At 41.6% G+C, this 17,136-nt stretch overlaps 1 protein-coding gene across 16 annotated transcripts in view; it reads right to left on the bottom strand.

The window, feature by feature from the left end:
- The window catches only part of ESRRG (estrogen related receptor gamma), a 476,442-nt gene that overhangs the window by 425,938 nt on the left and 33,368 nt on the right, over positions 1-17,136 (bottom strand). The window contains exon 1 of one of the 16 annotated variants that reach the window (XM_083494564.1): positions 14,161-14,542. The exons of 11 other annotated variants lie outside the window; for them this stretch is intronic. The gene's annotated coding sequence lies outside the window, so the exon portion shown is untranslated. Of the gene's footprint in view, positions 1-14,160; positions 14,543-17,136 lie in introns of those variants that run through there. 4 more of the 16 variants (XM_083494556.1, XM_083494562.1, XM_083494550.1 and 1 more) reach the window with 4 other exon arrangements.

Genomic DNA, 17,136 nt, shown 5'->3' with positions numbered 1-17,136 from the left:
GTCAATCAGTGTAGACAATACTGAGTTAGATGGACCAATGGTCTGACTTGCAATAATTCATCTTTCTATGTTATTATACAGGGATATCTGGGACTTGCAGCAGCTGGCTCATTGCTCCTGTCCTTGGGGTGCATCCCTGTCAGTGCACTGGTTGCCTTTGCATCAGAGTGGCACAGAGATGTCAACTGTCACAATAGTCCATGATTAGCAGGCATGGAGACTGTGGCAGTTGTTTTTGCTCCATTGTGTGCTTTTTGAAGTAATGTGTTTTCCTCTCCTGTTGTGGATTTGGCATGCATACAATTTGCTAGACATTGTGCTGATGCCTCAGTGTATCTTTCACACAGGCATAATTGATGTGTAGGATTACATGCACCATGATTAAGCGCATAATCATAGTTCATTTTAATTGTTGTTGAAACAAACTTGTTTCTGAGCATTGCAAGAGTGTTTATGATTCTTTCTTTTATTCAGCACCCTTATCCCGCCCCCAGCATTCTGAGTATTCTAGCTAGCAGTATTTTGTGTGCTATTTCTTTGTTATTGTGAACTTTGCTCCAAAACGCAGAAACTAAAACTGACAGTACAGCAAAAGGGTATGCCCTAGAATTCAGACAGGAAAATAATTAAGATCTTAAGAATATATGTATACATACAAGATCTTTTGTACACAAAAGTTTTGGGTCTTGAGTAGAATTTATTACCTAAGTAAACCATAGAGATGTCTATTCCTCTGTATGTTACTTAGATGTAACTGGTTGAAAAGACACATGACCAAATTTCTATCAATAGAAGCAGTGAACTGCACAAAGCCACCTTCAATAATAATCATCATAGCCATCTGAACCAGTTCCTACAATATCTACACCCCAATAATTTCCTCCTAGAATACCTTGTTATTTTCTGCAAGTTTGCATCCTAGGTGACTGAGCTGATACTTCCTAGCAGAGGGTGAAATAATTTGTATACTGAAGAAAGAGGCAGGAGTATGGTATACAATATCAGGCACTGGGCTGGAGTGAGATTTTTGTCTCTGCCACAACCTCATGCTTCTGCTGAATTACCTTGATCAAGTTACACAAAGAGCAACAACAAAATCCAAAATCTATAGTAGAGCAACCCCTTTATTAGGCCAACCTGAATTTTCTAAAATAGTGAGTAATCTTTTGGCTTCTCCAGAACTCTTAATCAGGCTGGGTTTCAAGCATAAGGGAGGCAGGTTGTAATGAAAAGCTGGCTTGGTATTAAAGCCATAGAGGCTGTATTGATAACAGTCTTCAGATGGAGTGTGGGAAGAGGTAGCAGACTCAAAAGATTAGATCTATTGAGTAAATCTACTACAGTTGGGGTGCTTTTGTGGACGGAAACTATTGCGCATTTCTTACATCTTTTCTCATTTGATTTTAGAAAATTTCAGTAATGGATGAGAGCAGTGGCGTAGCGTGGGGGGTGCAAGGGGGGCAGGCCGCACCGGGCGCAACATCTGGGGGGGGCGCGCTCGCTGCCTCCGGAGTCGCCGAAGAGCCTCAGGCGCAGGCTGTAGCAGAGCCGCATGTCTCGCGGCGCCCGGCTGAAGGCGCCCCGGCAGGCAGCGGCTCTCAGCGCTCGCCGCGGAGGACGTGCCAGGCAGCCCCTCCTCACAGCCCCGCCTCCGCCGCTGCTGTTGCAGCTGCTGGGCCGTTGCATTTTCCTCGCCTCTCTGCCCCCCTCCTCCTCCGGGCAAGCGGCGTCGTTTGGGCAGCAGCGCCAGCGGCAACTCGCAGGTTAGGGGTTGGGGGGGGCGCAAATTACGTGCCTTGCCCCGGGTGCTGACAACTCACGCTACGCCGCTGGATGAGAGAGTAAAGAGGTGGAGATGCCTCCTGTGTCTTCTGTTCAAAATCGAAATTGATGGACCCAATTGAGGAGCTAGCCCTGCTCTGCAAAGCCACTCTCACCTTTACAAATCAGCAGAAGCAACAACTGCAGCCAATTGGAGATACAGGTTGCTTTACCCAACCAAGCAACTGCATTGCTCCTTAAACTTTCTTAAAACCAATTAGTTGGGTGTGTGGGACAAAGCACCAATAATGTGTTTACATCCCTGTAATCCTAGAAGAGATTTTGAAAGGGCAGGAAAAATATGTTCTTCTGCCTCAGCTCCTACATTTAGGACAGGATAAAGAATCAGAAATGTGTTGTTACTTCCTTCTTCTTTCCTCCTCAAACTAAGTCCAAAGTAACTAAGCCCCTGAAAACAGGCTCCCTGTATTATTTGACATGACTTTAGAATGTTCAGAACTGGCTATTATTGTATCTTTATTGCCCCATATAATATTGGAAATACTGTATCAGCACTGTACCTCAACCTAGCCATTAATTTTCTGAACACACCTTCTGAACACACCTTTCTAACCCCACCTAAAATAGAATTATGAATAGGGTTGCCATATTCCTAAGAGTAAAAACCAGGACACCCTGAAAGTTGTTAAGCATTTTTTTACAAAAACCACCCCACAATTTTTCAATTGACTTACCTAAGATCGGGAACAAAGTGCCGCCTTTCGGAACACCCCCCCCCCCCGGAAGTCAGTTACGCCTTTGAATGTCCAGGAAAAGAAGGACATATGGCAGCCCTAGTTATGAATCCATTACCCTTCACTTCCTCACCTTGTCTCAACTCAATTCATGCAGAACTCTTTACAATGTAGATTTAAACACAATGACGACTTCACCCAGATAACTGGCATTGCATACAGAACTTGCCATGTTAGAATAAATGAAGGAACAAATCAATTGAAATGTAATTGCTATAACTTTTTACACATCATCATAAGCATTTTCATTCGCAAATATTTGAGCTGATTTTAGCTAATAGCCACACTAATAATATCTTCCAAATAAAACCTAAAGACACTGAATATGTAAGTCTCCACTGCCAAAAATTTTTATAAATTCTGCTCATAGCCTTAAACTGCCCTCCAAACATAGTAATAGTTTGTGTGTGTGTGTTTGTTCTGCAAATGAAGGCCTGAGAAATCAAGGGTACTATGCAGGGTGCGTGGCACCGTGTAAATGCCACATTTTAAAGTACAGTGCTCCTTCTTGAACAATCTTAGCATTAATTCTCTTGGGTGAAAGTTTCTCTCCAACTGGTCACAATGCCATTGATCTAACTGGAAGAAAATATACACTGAATTGTTGTAGGCGTGTATATCCTAGTCTTCCTAAAGCATCACCTCTTGCCTGACAGGAGAAGCACGCATACAAAGTGGAATTCTTTAATCTGATACTACAATAACCCACTGAAATGAATGTAAACTGGCCAATCTATACTCCTACAACCCCACTCATTAAATTATATCCCACCCACCTGCCCAGTTGAAAACAAAAACATTTAAAAACAAACTGCATCGCTTAAGTAAAAGTTGCTCCTGGTGGCTACTGAACATAGGAAGCTGCTTTATACTAAGTTCAGTTGGTAGAACATGCCATTCTTAATCTCAGAGTTGTGGGTTCAAGCCCCACATTGGGCAAAAGATTCCTGCATTGCAGGTAGTTGGACTAGATGACCTTTGTAGACCCTTCCAACTCTAATCATTCTATGATGATAAGTCAGCCCATTGTATCTCAGTTTCATTTGCACTGACAGGCAGCACCTCTCCAGGCTTTAAGCCATACCTGGAGATAATGGAGATTGGATGTGCTCTATTCACTAAGCCCTGGCTCTGTGCTATGCTATACTAAGAAACACCTTCTAATTAAAATTGCTTCCCTGTATATTTTTTAAATTTAGTGGTCCAAGGAGTTAATTAGAGCATACATCTTTCCCAGTGTAGAATCACAGTACCCCTGCAAATCATGTTAGATTGAGGGGTATTTGTCTAAATAAAGCTTTGAAAACCAGGCACCCTGATTCAAATCTGGTCTTTTACACAGTGCACAATGCTACCCTGACCTTCATTCCACATTAAATACAAAGACTGAACAGCATTATTATTTGTACTGAGTGATACATGTACATGTCTAAAGTTGCAGAACATATGACATGCTGTTTTATCTTTCTTAATATATAGTCTGCAGCAACGCACTTTTACTGCAATTCTTCATATTTTCTATGTTTTTAATTTATGCCTGGTTATTTTGTTCAGTTCTCCTGTACTGTTCTTTGCAAATTTCCTTCTCTCCAGATTGTGGGGGCTGGGCAACCACAAAGTCATTGAAAAAAGTCGGCAGGGAGAGAAGCAGCTCAGCTCTGTTCACTGCAGCCAGCCAGCGAGGCATCTTTTTATGGGTTGTGAGCTTCGGGTGTGGAGGCAGAGTCCAAGTCCAAGCCCCTCACTGCGGAAAAGGGTGCCTCACTGGCTGCTGGCTGTATGAGGTGACACACACCACGTGCAGGCATGTGCGTGTGATGTTTCACATCCATGTGTGGCAGTGGGCACCCACAATCCTGAGGGCACCCCTGCTCTTTTGTGTCATGTACTTAAAAATAATGGTTAACATGCAGGGCAGAAAGATGTATTTAAAGAATTCTGAAGAGGCTGAAACTATGCAGTATCAGGAACCTCCCTGCCATGCCCCTACTCTCACCCAACCCAAAAATGTATATATATTGCAAATATTATTTAACTAAGAAGAAAATGAAACTCTTTTTTTAGTAGTAAGGGAGCCGCAGCAGGTCAAAGGGATATTATGAAATGAAATGTCTATGCATTCATTGTTTGAAGTTAGTAGAGGTGGTGTTGCTTTTTAAAGTGCTAACTTTCACGGTATAAACTCTGAAGGAGTTAATCAGAGTAGATAACACAAGCTGTTGGAGAATAGATGGTGCATACTCCTTTCTGTCCTGTTACTGTACTTTTCTTTCCTAAATTCCTTAAATATGTTCATATTATGTAACAAGGATAAAATCTGTATTACACTTACTGATAATTAAAATACATCTAAAAAGTGATTCCTAAAGTGTCTGTAACTAAAATAACAGTACCTTTAATTTAGAAAATGATGGTGACATTCAGGCCTTGGATTTTAGGAGACTAGTACATCTAATTCATACTCTTCCCCCACTTTAATCAATGTTTCTAAAACTAAACCCAGTGCTTTTTTTCTGGGAGGACGCAGGGGTACGCATACTCCTAAACATTTTGTGAATCTAAGTTTGGCCTCATTGAGGGGCAGTATTTCAACAGGAGTAGGAAAATGAGAGTACCCCTAAACATTTATATTTTTTAGAAAAAAGCACTGTCTAAACCTAATCCTAAGGTGTATGGCTTTATGCTATACTGGTATTTCTCATGAATGAAGAAACAAATTTTGAGTGATTAAGTGGAATTGTTCATACCAATTGCCAACTACAGCTTTTTGCTCATACAAAATAGCTTGGAAAATATATACTGCATGTGTTTATTATAGTTACAGTTGCTATGAACATCTATAACTTTCCAACAATTTCTTTGATTTATGTTCAAAACCATACAGGGCATGAAATGATGCCTGCAACCTTGCATTTTCCTCAAGAACATTGTGGAGAGCAGATATATTCCAAAACATCATGTTAGATTCCTTGTTATGTCTCCTTTTTAAAATAAATGTATGATAATCAATTACACATGCTTCAAAGCAACTGCCGCTAGATTCCCCATCAGAAAATATGTACTAGAAAAATAGCACCATTCTCTTATCCTATGGCTTCAATAATATTTTTTTCTCCTTCCGTTATCAAAGGAAACATCACACTGTACAAAATGTTCCAGTCTCTGCACAACATGCACAACATAATAGTCAAATCCTGTAGTGGGTTTTCAGTAAGGCATTTTCAGGGGGTTATGTGTTAAGAAAGGGAAGGGCTGTAGTTCAATGGTACAGCACCTGCTTCACGTGCTGAAGGATCCAAGTTTAACCACCAGCAGCTTCAGCTAGGGCTGGGAAAGACCCCTGCCTGAAACGCTGAAGAGCCACTGCCAGTCAGTGTAGGCAGTTCTGAGCTAGATGGACCAATGTTCTGACTCAGTATATGGCAGCTTCCTATGCTCTTAAGAAAGGAGTGCATCGTGATATAAGAATTAGTCATCCTAGTTCCTCTTGGCCATGCCTTTAAAAAAAGCAGCAACAACTCCATTGAAATAAGAAGTGGGACTAATGTTACCTGGGAAGAAATTCTACCCTGATTCCACCTATCCCCACTTACTTACTTACTTACTTACTTACTTACTTACTTACTTACTTTTGTAGGCTGCCTTTCCCCCCAGGAAGCCTTTGCAACAATTAAGCAATTCATAAATTAATTCATACCAACAAAAGCTACCATATACATACAGAACAGCCGAAAAGTCTGAGACAACAGAAAGTCACTCAAGGTCATAGGTCCAGTGGAAAAATAATGTTCACTGCAGCTCAGTGGTAGCTTTGTCATGTGAGAACCATACAAACTCCAGGGAATTATCACAATCTGGACACCAGTGCTGAAAAGATCCTGTCCCGAGTCACTGCAGCCTGCACTTCCAACAGCACCACACAGCCTCTCTCATGTTCAAGCAATCTACCTAGCATTCACATTCAATAAAAAATTATAGGTCTATTTGTAGAAATTTTGGAGAAGGCTCAGCACCTTTTCCCCCACTTTGTTTGTTTTAAGGTGAAGTATTTTGCTAGAGGTTCCTAAAAGCTGTGGGTGCTTTAATAGAAAGAGAATATGGGTCCTGATATAAGGGATACCTGCAGTAGATTCACACAGCTGTGTTTTCCATGTAAGAAAAGAAATATTGCTCCAAAGTCACCCAATGAGTATTTGTAAATGGGTGGGTATTTAAAATCATGTCTCTCCAAGTCATGTTCAGTACTCTCTATTCACGACAATGCATAGGCTCTCTCAAAGCTTCCTTTTTACATACCGTATATGCTTTCAAAAGCTTTTTCAAGTTGCATGACAGGCAATATTGGTATAGTGATGGGGGGTGGGATTTCCATGTGATAAGTGTAGGTATGTGAAGCCAACCCAGGCTGTATGCTTAAGTATGGCCAAGAAAAATCCCTTTCTACCTAGTCTCTTTGGTGCTATTATCTATTAATTTGAAACCGTTTTTCCTCCCTAGTGAGGTATGGTGCCTTTAAAAAATGGATGTTTGCTTGTGCTCAGGCATTTGAAATATTTTTCCAGCCTCAGATCCAGGAGTATTCCCTGTTTTTAGCAAACACAGGTGGAAAATGTAACTGAAAACATGCAGTATTCACATTCTGTTCAACTTGACATCTTCTGCTGTTTCTCTGTGTGAAACGTTGACATCAATTGAACCCTAAGCATGGTTAACATAAAACCACCTGGACTAAAGCAAATTAAAGTATTTTAATAAGATGAACATTGTCCTACTGTACCCCCAAACTTCCCTCCCTTCTTCCCCCACATGCCACCCCTCATATTAACAAAGCACCCGTTTTCACATTGCTCTCATAATGAAATCTTCAAGGAGTGATGGAGTTAAACCGCATGTGCACCATAGCCCTATTGTCCATGCAGCTCTGCTAGATGGCATCAACAGTTGTTCACCTATTTTCACAGTGGGAAATTACAAGGTACTCACTATATAGGAATAATCAGACAGAATCTAGGTCAAAATCAAAGGAAGTCTGCCCCATCCATCTGGTGGGGGGGGTGTAGAATTCACATGCAAACATCATGGCAACGTAAAAACAAGGAACTGATTTGTCAGACTTATTATTTATCCTTAAACATTCTAAATAAAGTTAAAACTGCTTTGAGTAAAAAACACACAAAAAGGTAGTATTAGCTCAGTCTGGTTTTTCAAAAGGCGTTTGAAATAAATATAAAACTACAATATTAGAAAAAATATATAATCATTATTCAAACAGCTGACTTGAAACGGTCCCTTGTTCATGGGGAAATCTTCAGTTAGTTTTTCAAGTACCAGCAGTTCAGTCGAAAGATTCACCAACTGCCCCCTGGAGAAAACTGTAGATCTGCATTTAAATGGAGATATATTGTTTCCAAATGTGCACTACCTGGAAGGCAGATACTGTCAAGGTTTTTTAGTGAATGGATTTAAAATTGCATTAGGTAAGTTTCATTGCTGTAACCCTTATTGCTTCTTAGGACTGAGGCTATTTATTTAGGATTTTGTCTGCATGCATATATTTGCCCTAATGATTAAACAAAGCTGCCCACTAACAAAGGGGAATCACTGCTTTACAGAGTGTTCAGATATGACAAACGAGGACCATACTGGCCTTCTTGGATACAACTCTGACATTATTAAGTTATCATACAAGTTATATATAGTTATGTATAAAGCTTTACAATACAATTATTTTAGAGTTATAAAATACTGTATAAAATGCATGGCCAGTTCATATCCTGCATAATTATTCAAAATATTTTAGCAACAATTTAAAATGTGTTTTCTGGCATTTAGCTCTGACCCTTTATAGTCATGCATTTTTCAATGAATGATCTTAAAGTGTTGAATCCCACATCACTGTAACTGCTTATTAACACACATGCTTTCTCAGTTTTTAGACCTAACAGACTACTTTGACTAGTCAACAATACACATTTAAAACCCAGGAGACTTTTAAAATCAAATGAATCCTGGCTGGCATATTGGAAAACCATTATCAGATCAGATCATCCCTCTTTTTTTCTTTTACTGTACATGAATGCAGATATAGACACATATTTCTTCAATACACTCACAGACAACACACAAAAAACCTTCTAGAAAAGTTTTGCATAAGTATGCTGTTAAGGCATATGTAACGTTCATAAAGAAAAAGACACTCACAATCAATTTCAAACACTCAGACATTAGTCTAGGCAGCCTCCTGCTGAATTTCTGGTTGCAATGAAATGTCCCTGTAAACAAGGTTACTGAGAACAAACCAAGATATCCTTCTCAGCAACACCTTCAACAGGAGCCCTTCAGCTGTCTACTTAGTTTGTTATGCCTTATCTTATAGCACTGACATTCTAATGCTGATTCAAATTCTGGGTTCAAAATGAAAAATGAAATATCTTTAAGATCACTTAATATTGAAATACTGATGCAATAATAAGCAGTGCTATGATAACAAAGCAGATAGAATACTCTAGATGGTAACCTTTTAATTTTGGGAACAGAAGGGAGCATGGTAGTGCATACACTTAACGTAGTTAAATTATCTGCTTATTTTAATATCAGATACTTTCAGCATCAAATCACTATCTTCTGACTATTAAATATTTTTAAAAATAAATATTTTAGTGACTTAACGATAGAATACAATAATATTTATTTATTTTGTATCCCAACCTACATTCTAAGATCTAGGGTGATGGGGAGGTAATAATAACATAAATAAAGCAAGAAAATCTCAGTTTAGTACACATATTCCAGAAAAAAATACAATAAAAACAACATATCAGCAATATCAAATAGCAGCACTGCTGATATCCAAAGGCTGGAACAAACAGCCAGGTTTTCACCAGTCTTAGGGATGCCAGTAAGTGCTGAAGCCAATCAAATTTCAGGGTGGGGGCGCTCCAGTGCCAGGGTACCGTAATAGAAACGAACCACACATGAGTCACTGCCAGGCATACAGATCCCAATGACAGGATGCTAAGGAGCCAGAACCACGCCCCACCCAACTGCAGATATCAACTGCAGGGCAAGAACATACAAAATATATAACAAAACAAAAGCAAACCAATAACTCCCCCTCCCACAAACACATTTAAAAAGCCACAGAATAGGGTTGCCATATTTCAAAAAGTGAAAATCTGGATACAAAAGTTTTGTTATGGGTTGCTGTACATCTGTATTTTACCGGACATTACAGCGATTTCTGCCCACTGTTTTGGACTTATGGCAACCCTACCATAGAATGTTAATCAGCCAAATGCCTGATTGAAGAGAAATGTTTTTGCTTGGCACCTAAAGATATGTAATGAAGGTTTCAGGTCAGCCTTCCTGGAGAGAGCATTCCACAAATGGGGAACCAATGCAGAAAAGGCCTGTTCTCATATTGCCATCCTCCGGACCTCTCGTGGAGGAGGCAATATTTACATGCACTTTTCAGGTGGCCCTCACAAATGGTTCACAACAGACCATCACAACAATAAGCATCATTTAAAAAGTTACAACTATTATAAGGACAATGATAATAAATAATGGCACATGCATGCATCCCTATGGCCAACAATCTGCACATCCAAGGTATTAAAGTAGCTTCATATGTTACAAATCCCTGCATGAAATTAGAATGAATTAATTAGTATAGCCATAAACTGCAACATGTTGCCATCTTTATTGTTGCCAAGTTTATTGTTGCATGAACATGCCAGGGCAAGCCTCAGTTGGCCATGGCCTTGAGCACCTGTGTGTAAGATCATCAAACATGATAAACTATGTGTACCATGCTCATTCTGGTTCAAAAGAATCAGTAGCCTATATAAATTAAATTATGTTGTGAGCATGCCTGATGTAAAAATAAGTTACGATTCAGACATCACATAGAATGCAAACCTGGCAGTGCAATGTCAGTTCAAAAATGCCCTATTTATTGCATTGGGGCTTACTCCTACATAAGCAGATATAAGATTTCTGCATAAATCACTTTAATTTCTAAATTATTTCTTTTAAAGTAACATCTAAACCAGTGATATACAGTGGAACCTCAGGTTGCAGACATAATCCGTGATGGAGGCATGTCCGCAACCCACAGCGTTCGCATCCTGAAGCATCACGTCTGCGCAGGCGTGATTTGGCGCTTCTGCACATGTGCAAAGTGCAATTTAGTGCTTCTGTGCATGCGCGAGCAGTGAAACCCGGAAGTAACCTGTTCCGGTACTTCCGGGTTTCCCGCGGTCCGCAACCCGAAAACATGTAACCTGAAGCGTCCATAACATGAGGTATGACTGTATCCATATTCATCAGAATTTTAAAAAATCATTTCATTAATTCCCCCTTCATAAACTGCCCCAGTTTGATCACATTAAATCATAGTTTAAACAAACCATGGTTTGAGGTGAGCAAGTAGCATGCCTAGTAAACACTGCTCAAAAGTTTCCATGGCTCTCCTCATTTGCATCTTTTGCATCACTGGGAAACATAGCAGAGTCTAACTTGTTATAACGTCCAAGCTTAGGCTCATAGTTTGTTTCTCTCCACATATACCAAGAGCAGTAACCAAGGTTTGTTACTGGCATACTACACAAGGTTTGTTCGGATAAACAAACCTTGGGTAAAGCTTTGGATGACATGACAAGTCAGACTCTGGTTTGTTTAGTCTGTGGTGCAGGAGCAGGGGAAGAGTCATGGAAGTACCACACATTAAGCCATGGCTTTAAAAAAAAAGCAACTGTGGTCGGTGTGGCATGGCTCTGATAGTCTACTCTACTCCAATACACTTCTACCACTGAGTTCAATAAGGCTTGTTCTCAGGAAAGAGTGCCTTCATCCTATAGCGCTGGGTGTTATACACATTGAGCTCTATGAGTCTATGAGGTCATCTCTTTATGCAAAATAAAACTGCATGCCTAAAATCTTGCCACAGCTGCCTTCTTCTAACCCTCCCTATTATAGTCAAAATGCATCACCTCTGCAGTATTCCTCTACATTGATAGTTACATGAAGAAAATTCAGATTTCTCTTCTGCCTTCGTGTATCTTCTACAAGTACTCCCCTAATAGCCATATTTAAGTTAAGCCTGTTTAATAAGACATATAAGTACATGGCTGAGGAGGGAGAAATCTACAATGTGAGCAAGTGAGCAATCACAGTTCTCCTCCTCCCCTCCTCCTGTCTTCCCTCTTCTTTCTTTAACCTTTGAGAGAAAATGCACCAACCCACTGGCAACTTCCCAAGTATGTTTTCATGTGCAGTCACAGCTAACTGTAAGGAGCAGAATCCACCACATTAATAGCAACTCACAGCTTAAAAACACACAAAGGTCTCCCAGAACTGCAGCTCAGGAGGACACAGAAGCACAAATGCCTTTGTTCAAAACACACACAAAACGTGCTCCTGACACTTTGTCAGGCTTCCTCAACCTCGGTCCTCCAGATGTTTTGAGACTACAATTCCCATCATCCCTGACCACTGGCCCTCTAGCTAGGGATCATGGGAGTTGTAGGCCAAAAACATCTGGAGGGCCGAGGTTGAGGATGCCTGCTTTATGTGCTATACATATATAGGTAGTTTAATGTGGGGTTCCCCCCCACACACACTTGTTTCCTTCTTTGTAAGAAAAAAAGAGTGTGATGCCTACATGTAGGGATGAAATGCCACTGTGTGTAGGGACAAAAGCAAGCCATGAAACAATGGTGCACAGCTCTCCCAAGCCATCTCTCGCAGAAAGAGACTCATCTCTCTTTCACTTTCTGACTTTCTCAACACCCCTCTCCTCAGGGTCTTACCTTTTTGCTTAAGACACTATGCAAAGTGCAATGCACATTGTACATTGATTGCAGCACGTATGTATAATAAACTATAATATGTAAGACAACAGAAGAAAGGTGCACCTCTCACCACATAAGGGCCCAACTACCACACCCCACACAAGAGGGTCCCAGTTATCTAGGTCATCCACCTGCCAAATAGCAGCTCCCTGGATAGAAAGATGTCCCATTCCTCTCCCACCTTCCAGATTTACAACTCCCCGAAACAGCACAAGCAAGACACAAGGTGTATAAAGGGGGCAGGGGAATCCCTTTTGACCAATACAGCTTCTGCTGCCACAAGTTTTGGGACCTTTGCGGAAATTAATTATCATCTACCTCTCTAAACCTTGATACTCAGAGGAAGGAAGATTGCATGAACCTCAAGCCAGATGTCACTTTCCCTCTTCCCTCTTGATTTTTTAACTGCTGTGTGTGTGTGTGTGTGTGTGTGAGAGAGAGAGAGAGAGAGAGAGAGAGAGAGAGAGAGAGCAGGAAAACACACATAATCTCAACACAAACACAGCAAGCTTTCTTTCCTGCTCCCCAACCCCATACATATTTTACTGAAACTGAGACCCACTTTGTTCAATGGTACTTATTCTAATACATGTCTACTTGAAAGTAAATCACACTGAGTTCAATTGGAGTTACTCCTAAATAAGTGCACATGAGAGCACTACCTCACACAATCAGTACCACAATGTGGTAAAACCATATTAATAAGAGGGAGGGGGATAGATAAGAATAATTCCCCTAGTATTTAACTGGCAGGCAGGCCTGTTTGGCTCCTGCAAATCGCTCATCAGAAAGTGTTTTAAGAAAAAGAGCGGTGGTGGGGTGAGGTGCTAATGTCTCTTTCCCCGTGTGCCACCTCCCAAGCTCCCGCGGACGGATCGCACTGCCCTTGGTAATCCAGGAGGCGAGGCAGCCAAGGTAGCAGCCTATTGGCAAAGCTGCGGAACTTCTGAGCTCCTTGAAAGGGAATCTAGGAGTGGTGGGACAGGCGCGCAGACGTACCCACACAGGATATCAGTCACACATTCCAAGCAGCCGCAGATCAATTAATAATAACAACAAGAGCAATAACAGTAACAATACAGTTTGTTGCGATTGCAGGCACACCATACTGGCAACAGCTTTAAAGTCAAGTCCTCTCACTCCAGCCCCGAGAATCTCTTCTCCCCCTTCCCACCAGCGTACGGTGTTTCTAATTCTGCCTCCATCTCTGCGTGCAGAGGAACTGCCCCATGAGTGTGGCTCCTCGAACCCTAGCCAGCTGCAATGATCTTTTGTTGTTGTTGTTGTTTAAACAAATAAATCCCCTTACACGAACGAAAAGGAAAGGTTGGGGAGGGCAGGAACAGGACAAAAACCTGCGGGAATGGAATCTGTCTCCATACTCAAAGCACGCAAGAAAAACAAACAAAAACCCCAAGCTATCCTTAAAAAGAAAAGAAGAAATGGTAAAGAGGTGGCGGGGAGCGGGGAGAAGGAGAAATCAATAAAGCCCGGGTGGCTGGTTTGACTGTGTGATTTCTATGAAAAGGAACTGACTCGAGAGCAAGTCAAATTGAACCAGGTCTGAAGGTGGAAAGGTGGGGGGGGGAGGAGTGTAACGGAGCTTCTATCAGCTGTTCGGCTCTTCCCAATCTAAAAAAGAAAGGGGGGAAAGGGAAAGGGGGGGATGCCCCAGATGTAATGTTAGTCTTCAGATGTGCATGATAAGATAAGGTGTGGACTCGGTTTACCTGGTCAGGGCAGAACCGCAGGCGGTTTAATCAGGTGAGTCGTCGGGGACTGTAAAGAAGCCGAAGCCGGTTTCTTTGCTAGGAAAGTCTACAACCCCATGCAGGGACATTGCAAAATCTTTACACACGCCTCCTTTAACTGGGCTTCCGCGACCTCAGCCGGAGAAAGGGGGGAGATGCCTGCCCGAGGCAGCTTGAGGCCACCTCCTCGAGCTCTCGCCCGGAGATCGGCGGGGTCTCCCGCAGCACGGGGTCCATTTAAACGGCTGCTCCGCACCAGGCGAAGCCGGCTGTGAGGGGGAGAAAGGCGGCGGTGGGCACCCGAAGGATGCACGGGCCTCCCTGTTTCCTTGGTAGAGTCGATCCGCACTCAGTCTGACCCAGGACGTCACTCTGCCTGTCTGTTTTCTCAATGATAACTTGGCAGGAGAAGGGGGAAGCTGCCAGGTCCCCCCCTCCCCTCCTTCCTTTATCTCTCTCTCTCTCTCTGAGATCATTACTTGGTATGTGCACTTTTCTCGCATGCATTTTTTAAAATATATAAATATATATGTAATAATGCCCGAAGATCGTCTTATGCATAATCATGGTGATCGTTAGCAGCCTGCTCGGTTGTATTTGCATTGATTTGAGTCTGCCTGTGTGGCTGCGTGTGTTGTTTCTTGCTGCTGCCGTTCTTAAAGGGGCTTGGTGGGTGGCTGGGGTGGCTGGGTGAGAAAATACTATTGCCTGTTTGTACAAAGAATCCACCAGCATTTAGAGATCCCAACATATCCTCCAACTGGCACCATTCCTCCCAGTCATTATTCCATAATCAAAATATGCAGATCCAGTCAGTGGATCCTGCCAAATCCCAATGATTTCCTCATTTGTCTTTTCCCATTCATCTGATTAACCACGTTGAATGTTTGTCTGCTGTATTTTCATTACACAAGTGAACATACCCCAGTGCCTAGACAAAAGGGGGGGGGCAGGTGAGAACCCGTTTGGGGGATGCATTTTTATTTTTTCGCCCAGCTACTAAAATTTCAAATGTAATAAAATATTGCTTAAACTGCTTTTATTGCATCCAATATTTATTAGTTATTACAATAATAGAACTACTGTACTGGAAAGTCTTTCCAAATCTGGAACCCAAAGGACTGGTTTGCTCTGCTCTGCTCTGATTGTGCCACAGAAATAGTGCTTCTAGAATAACCAAAATCGCTCAAATCAATGTCTCAAACTGTAATTAATTGCCTATGTCATATCAAAATTGTGAGAATATAAAAATAAACTGTGGGCAGGTCTCATTTGTCCTGTAATGTTATGACCAGTTACTTGGTTTCAGTATATTATGCATCAGTTGGTTTCAACAGTGCTTTCAACAGTGCTTGGTTTCAAGTGTTTGTCATATGGTAGTCAACATCCACCAAAGAACCATGGCCACAATCAATGCCTGTGGAAAGACCTGTGTGTGCATAGCAGGAAATGTTTTTTCATTTCCTCCCCAATTTTTCATGACACTATGAAAACTGCTGCTTGAACTCGTGATGAAAGATATATGTCTGTTATTTATGCCTAAGGTGGAGCTTCAGGTGGAGCTCTTTCCCATGTACTTTTCTTTGACTCATTTGACTCATAGTCTACCGTCTGGATAAGGTCCAACTAACAGGAAAATTCTGGCGTAGTGTTGACATGGCATAGCCATCATCGGTTGCCAGATTTTGAAACAATCAGATTAAATCCACTAGCAAGTATCTAGGAAAGGGCTGTAGTTCTAATAGCAGAGCACATACTTCACATGCAAAAGTCTCTGGGTTCAGTCCCTGGCCTCTTCAGATAGGTATGGAATTGACCCCTACCTAAAATTAGGTGCTTGGCTGCCAGTCATTGTAGAGCTATGGACCAAAGATTAGATTCCATATAAGGCAGATTCCTATGTTGGTTCAAGCAATTTTTTTATATACTTTTGGAGTTGTGGTGTACTAATCTCAATGCATGTTGGGAGCGTCTCTGAGCAACAGTAGCAGTCAACACAACAAATTGTCTGTTTATTACTTCTCTATCCCACCTTTCTTCCAATGAATTCAAGGCAGCTCAAACTTCTCCCCCCCCCCCATTTTTAACCTCAGAAAAACTTTGAGGCATGTTAGACAGACTGAGACAATGGTGACTGTTCCAGCAATCAATGACCAGGAAGCTTTATGGCTTGAGGATTTGAACTTGGTTTTCCTAGTCCAACATTCTAACCACACTGACTTATGGTGGGTTCAGTAGTACATAACAGGTTGTCAAACTTGAGGCAGTGGAGCACATCACTAGTGCCGAAGATATGTCACCTAAAATGGTTGTGTCTCCCAGGTGTAACACATACAAATACTCTGTGGTAACCTCCCATCCACTGTTAATCTCCATCACCACCTACTATTGACCACCAGGAACCTGGAGAAAGGGCAGGGTGATCTGTAATGTGGTGGCAAAACTCCAGGCAGTAAGTGCTTTTGTGCATTACAGCACAGAGACAGATCTGTCACTTTAGGGGTACCATTTTTAGTGTCATCCCCATGACAGCTGTAATGTGCGCTCCTGCCCAGATTCAGTGCCAAATGCTCCTACCAGGCTGTTGCCAAGTACTATCAGAAAGAAAAAGAATAAGGCATCCAGATCGTATGGTGGGTAGATTTCTCCTGCAACAAATTGGACACCTCACATGAAGTACTCTTGCACAATTGATTTATATGCTGTCAGTACTGGTGGTACTGGATTGTGAGATGCCATTTATTTCAGAATATTATAATACTCCATACAGCACAACAGGTTCTATTTTTTTTTTTAGAACATCCTATTAGTGCCATATAGAAGCAGCCTCAAAGTATCTCCTGCTTTCTCAGTCTTGATCATGCAGTTTAACATACTTTGAACTAGTTTAGGATGCAGTGAGTAGCTGCAAAAATCACTAGAGGAATCAGCAGTCCAACAATTTCCTTGTAATTG

The sequence above is a fragment of the Podarcis liolepis genome (assembly GCF_965112155.1).
Source record: "Podarcis liolepis genome assembly, chromosome: 3".
NCBI classification, from domain to species: Eukaryota; Metazoa; Chordata; class Lepidosauria; order Squamata; family Lacertidae; genus Podarcis; species Podarcis liolepis.
Note: the sequence above shows the minus strand (reverse complement) of the source record. Positions and strands in the feature narration are given on the sequence as shown.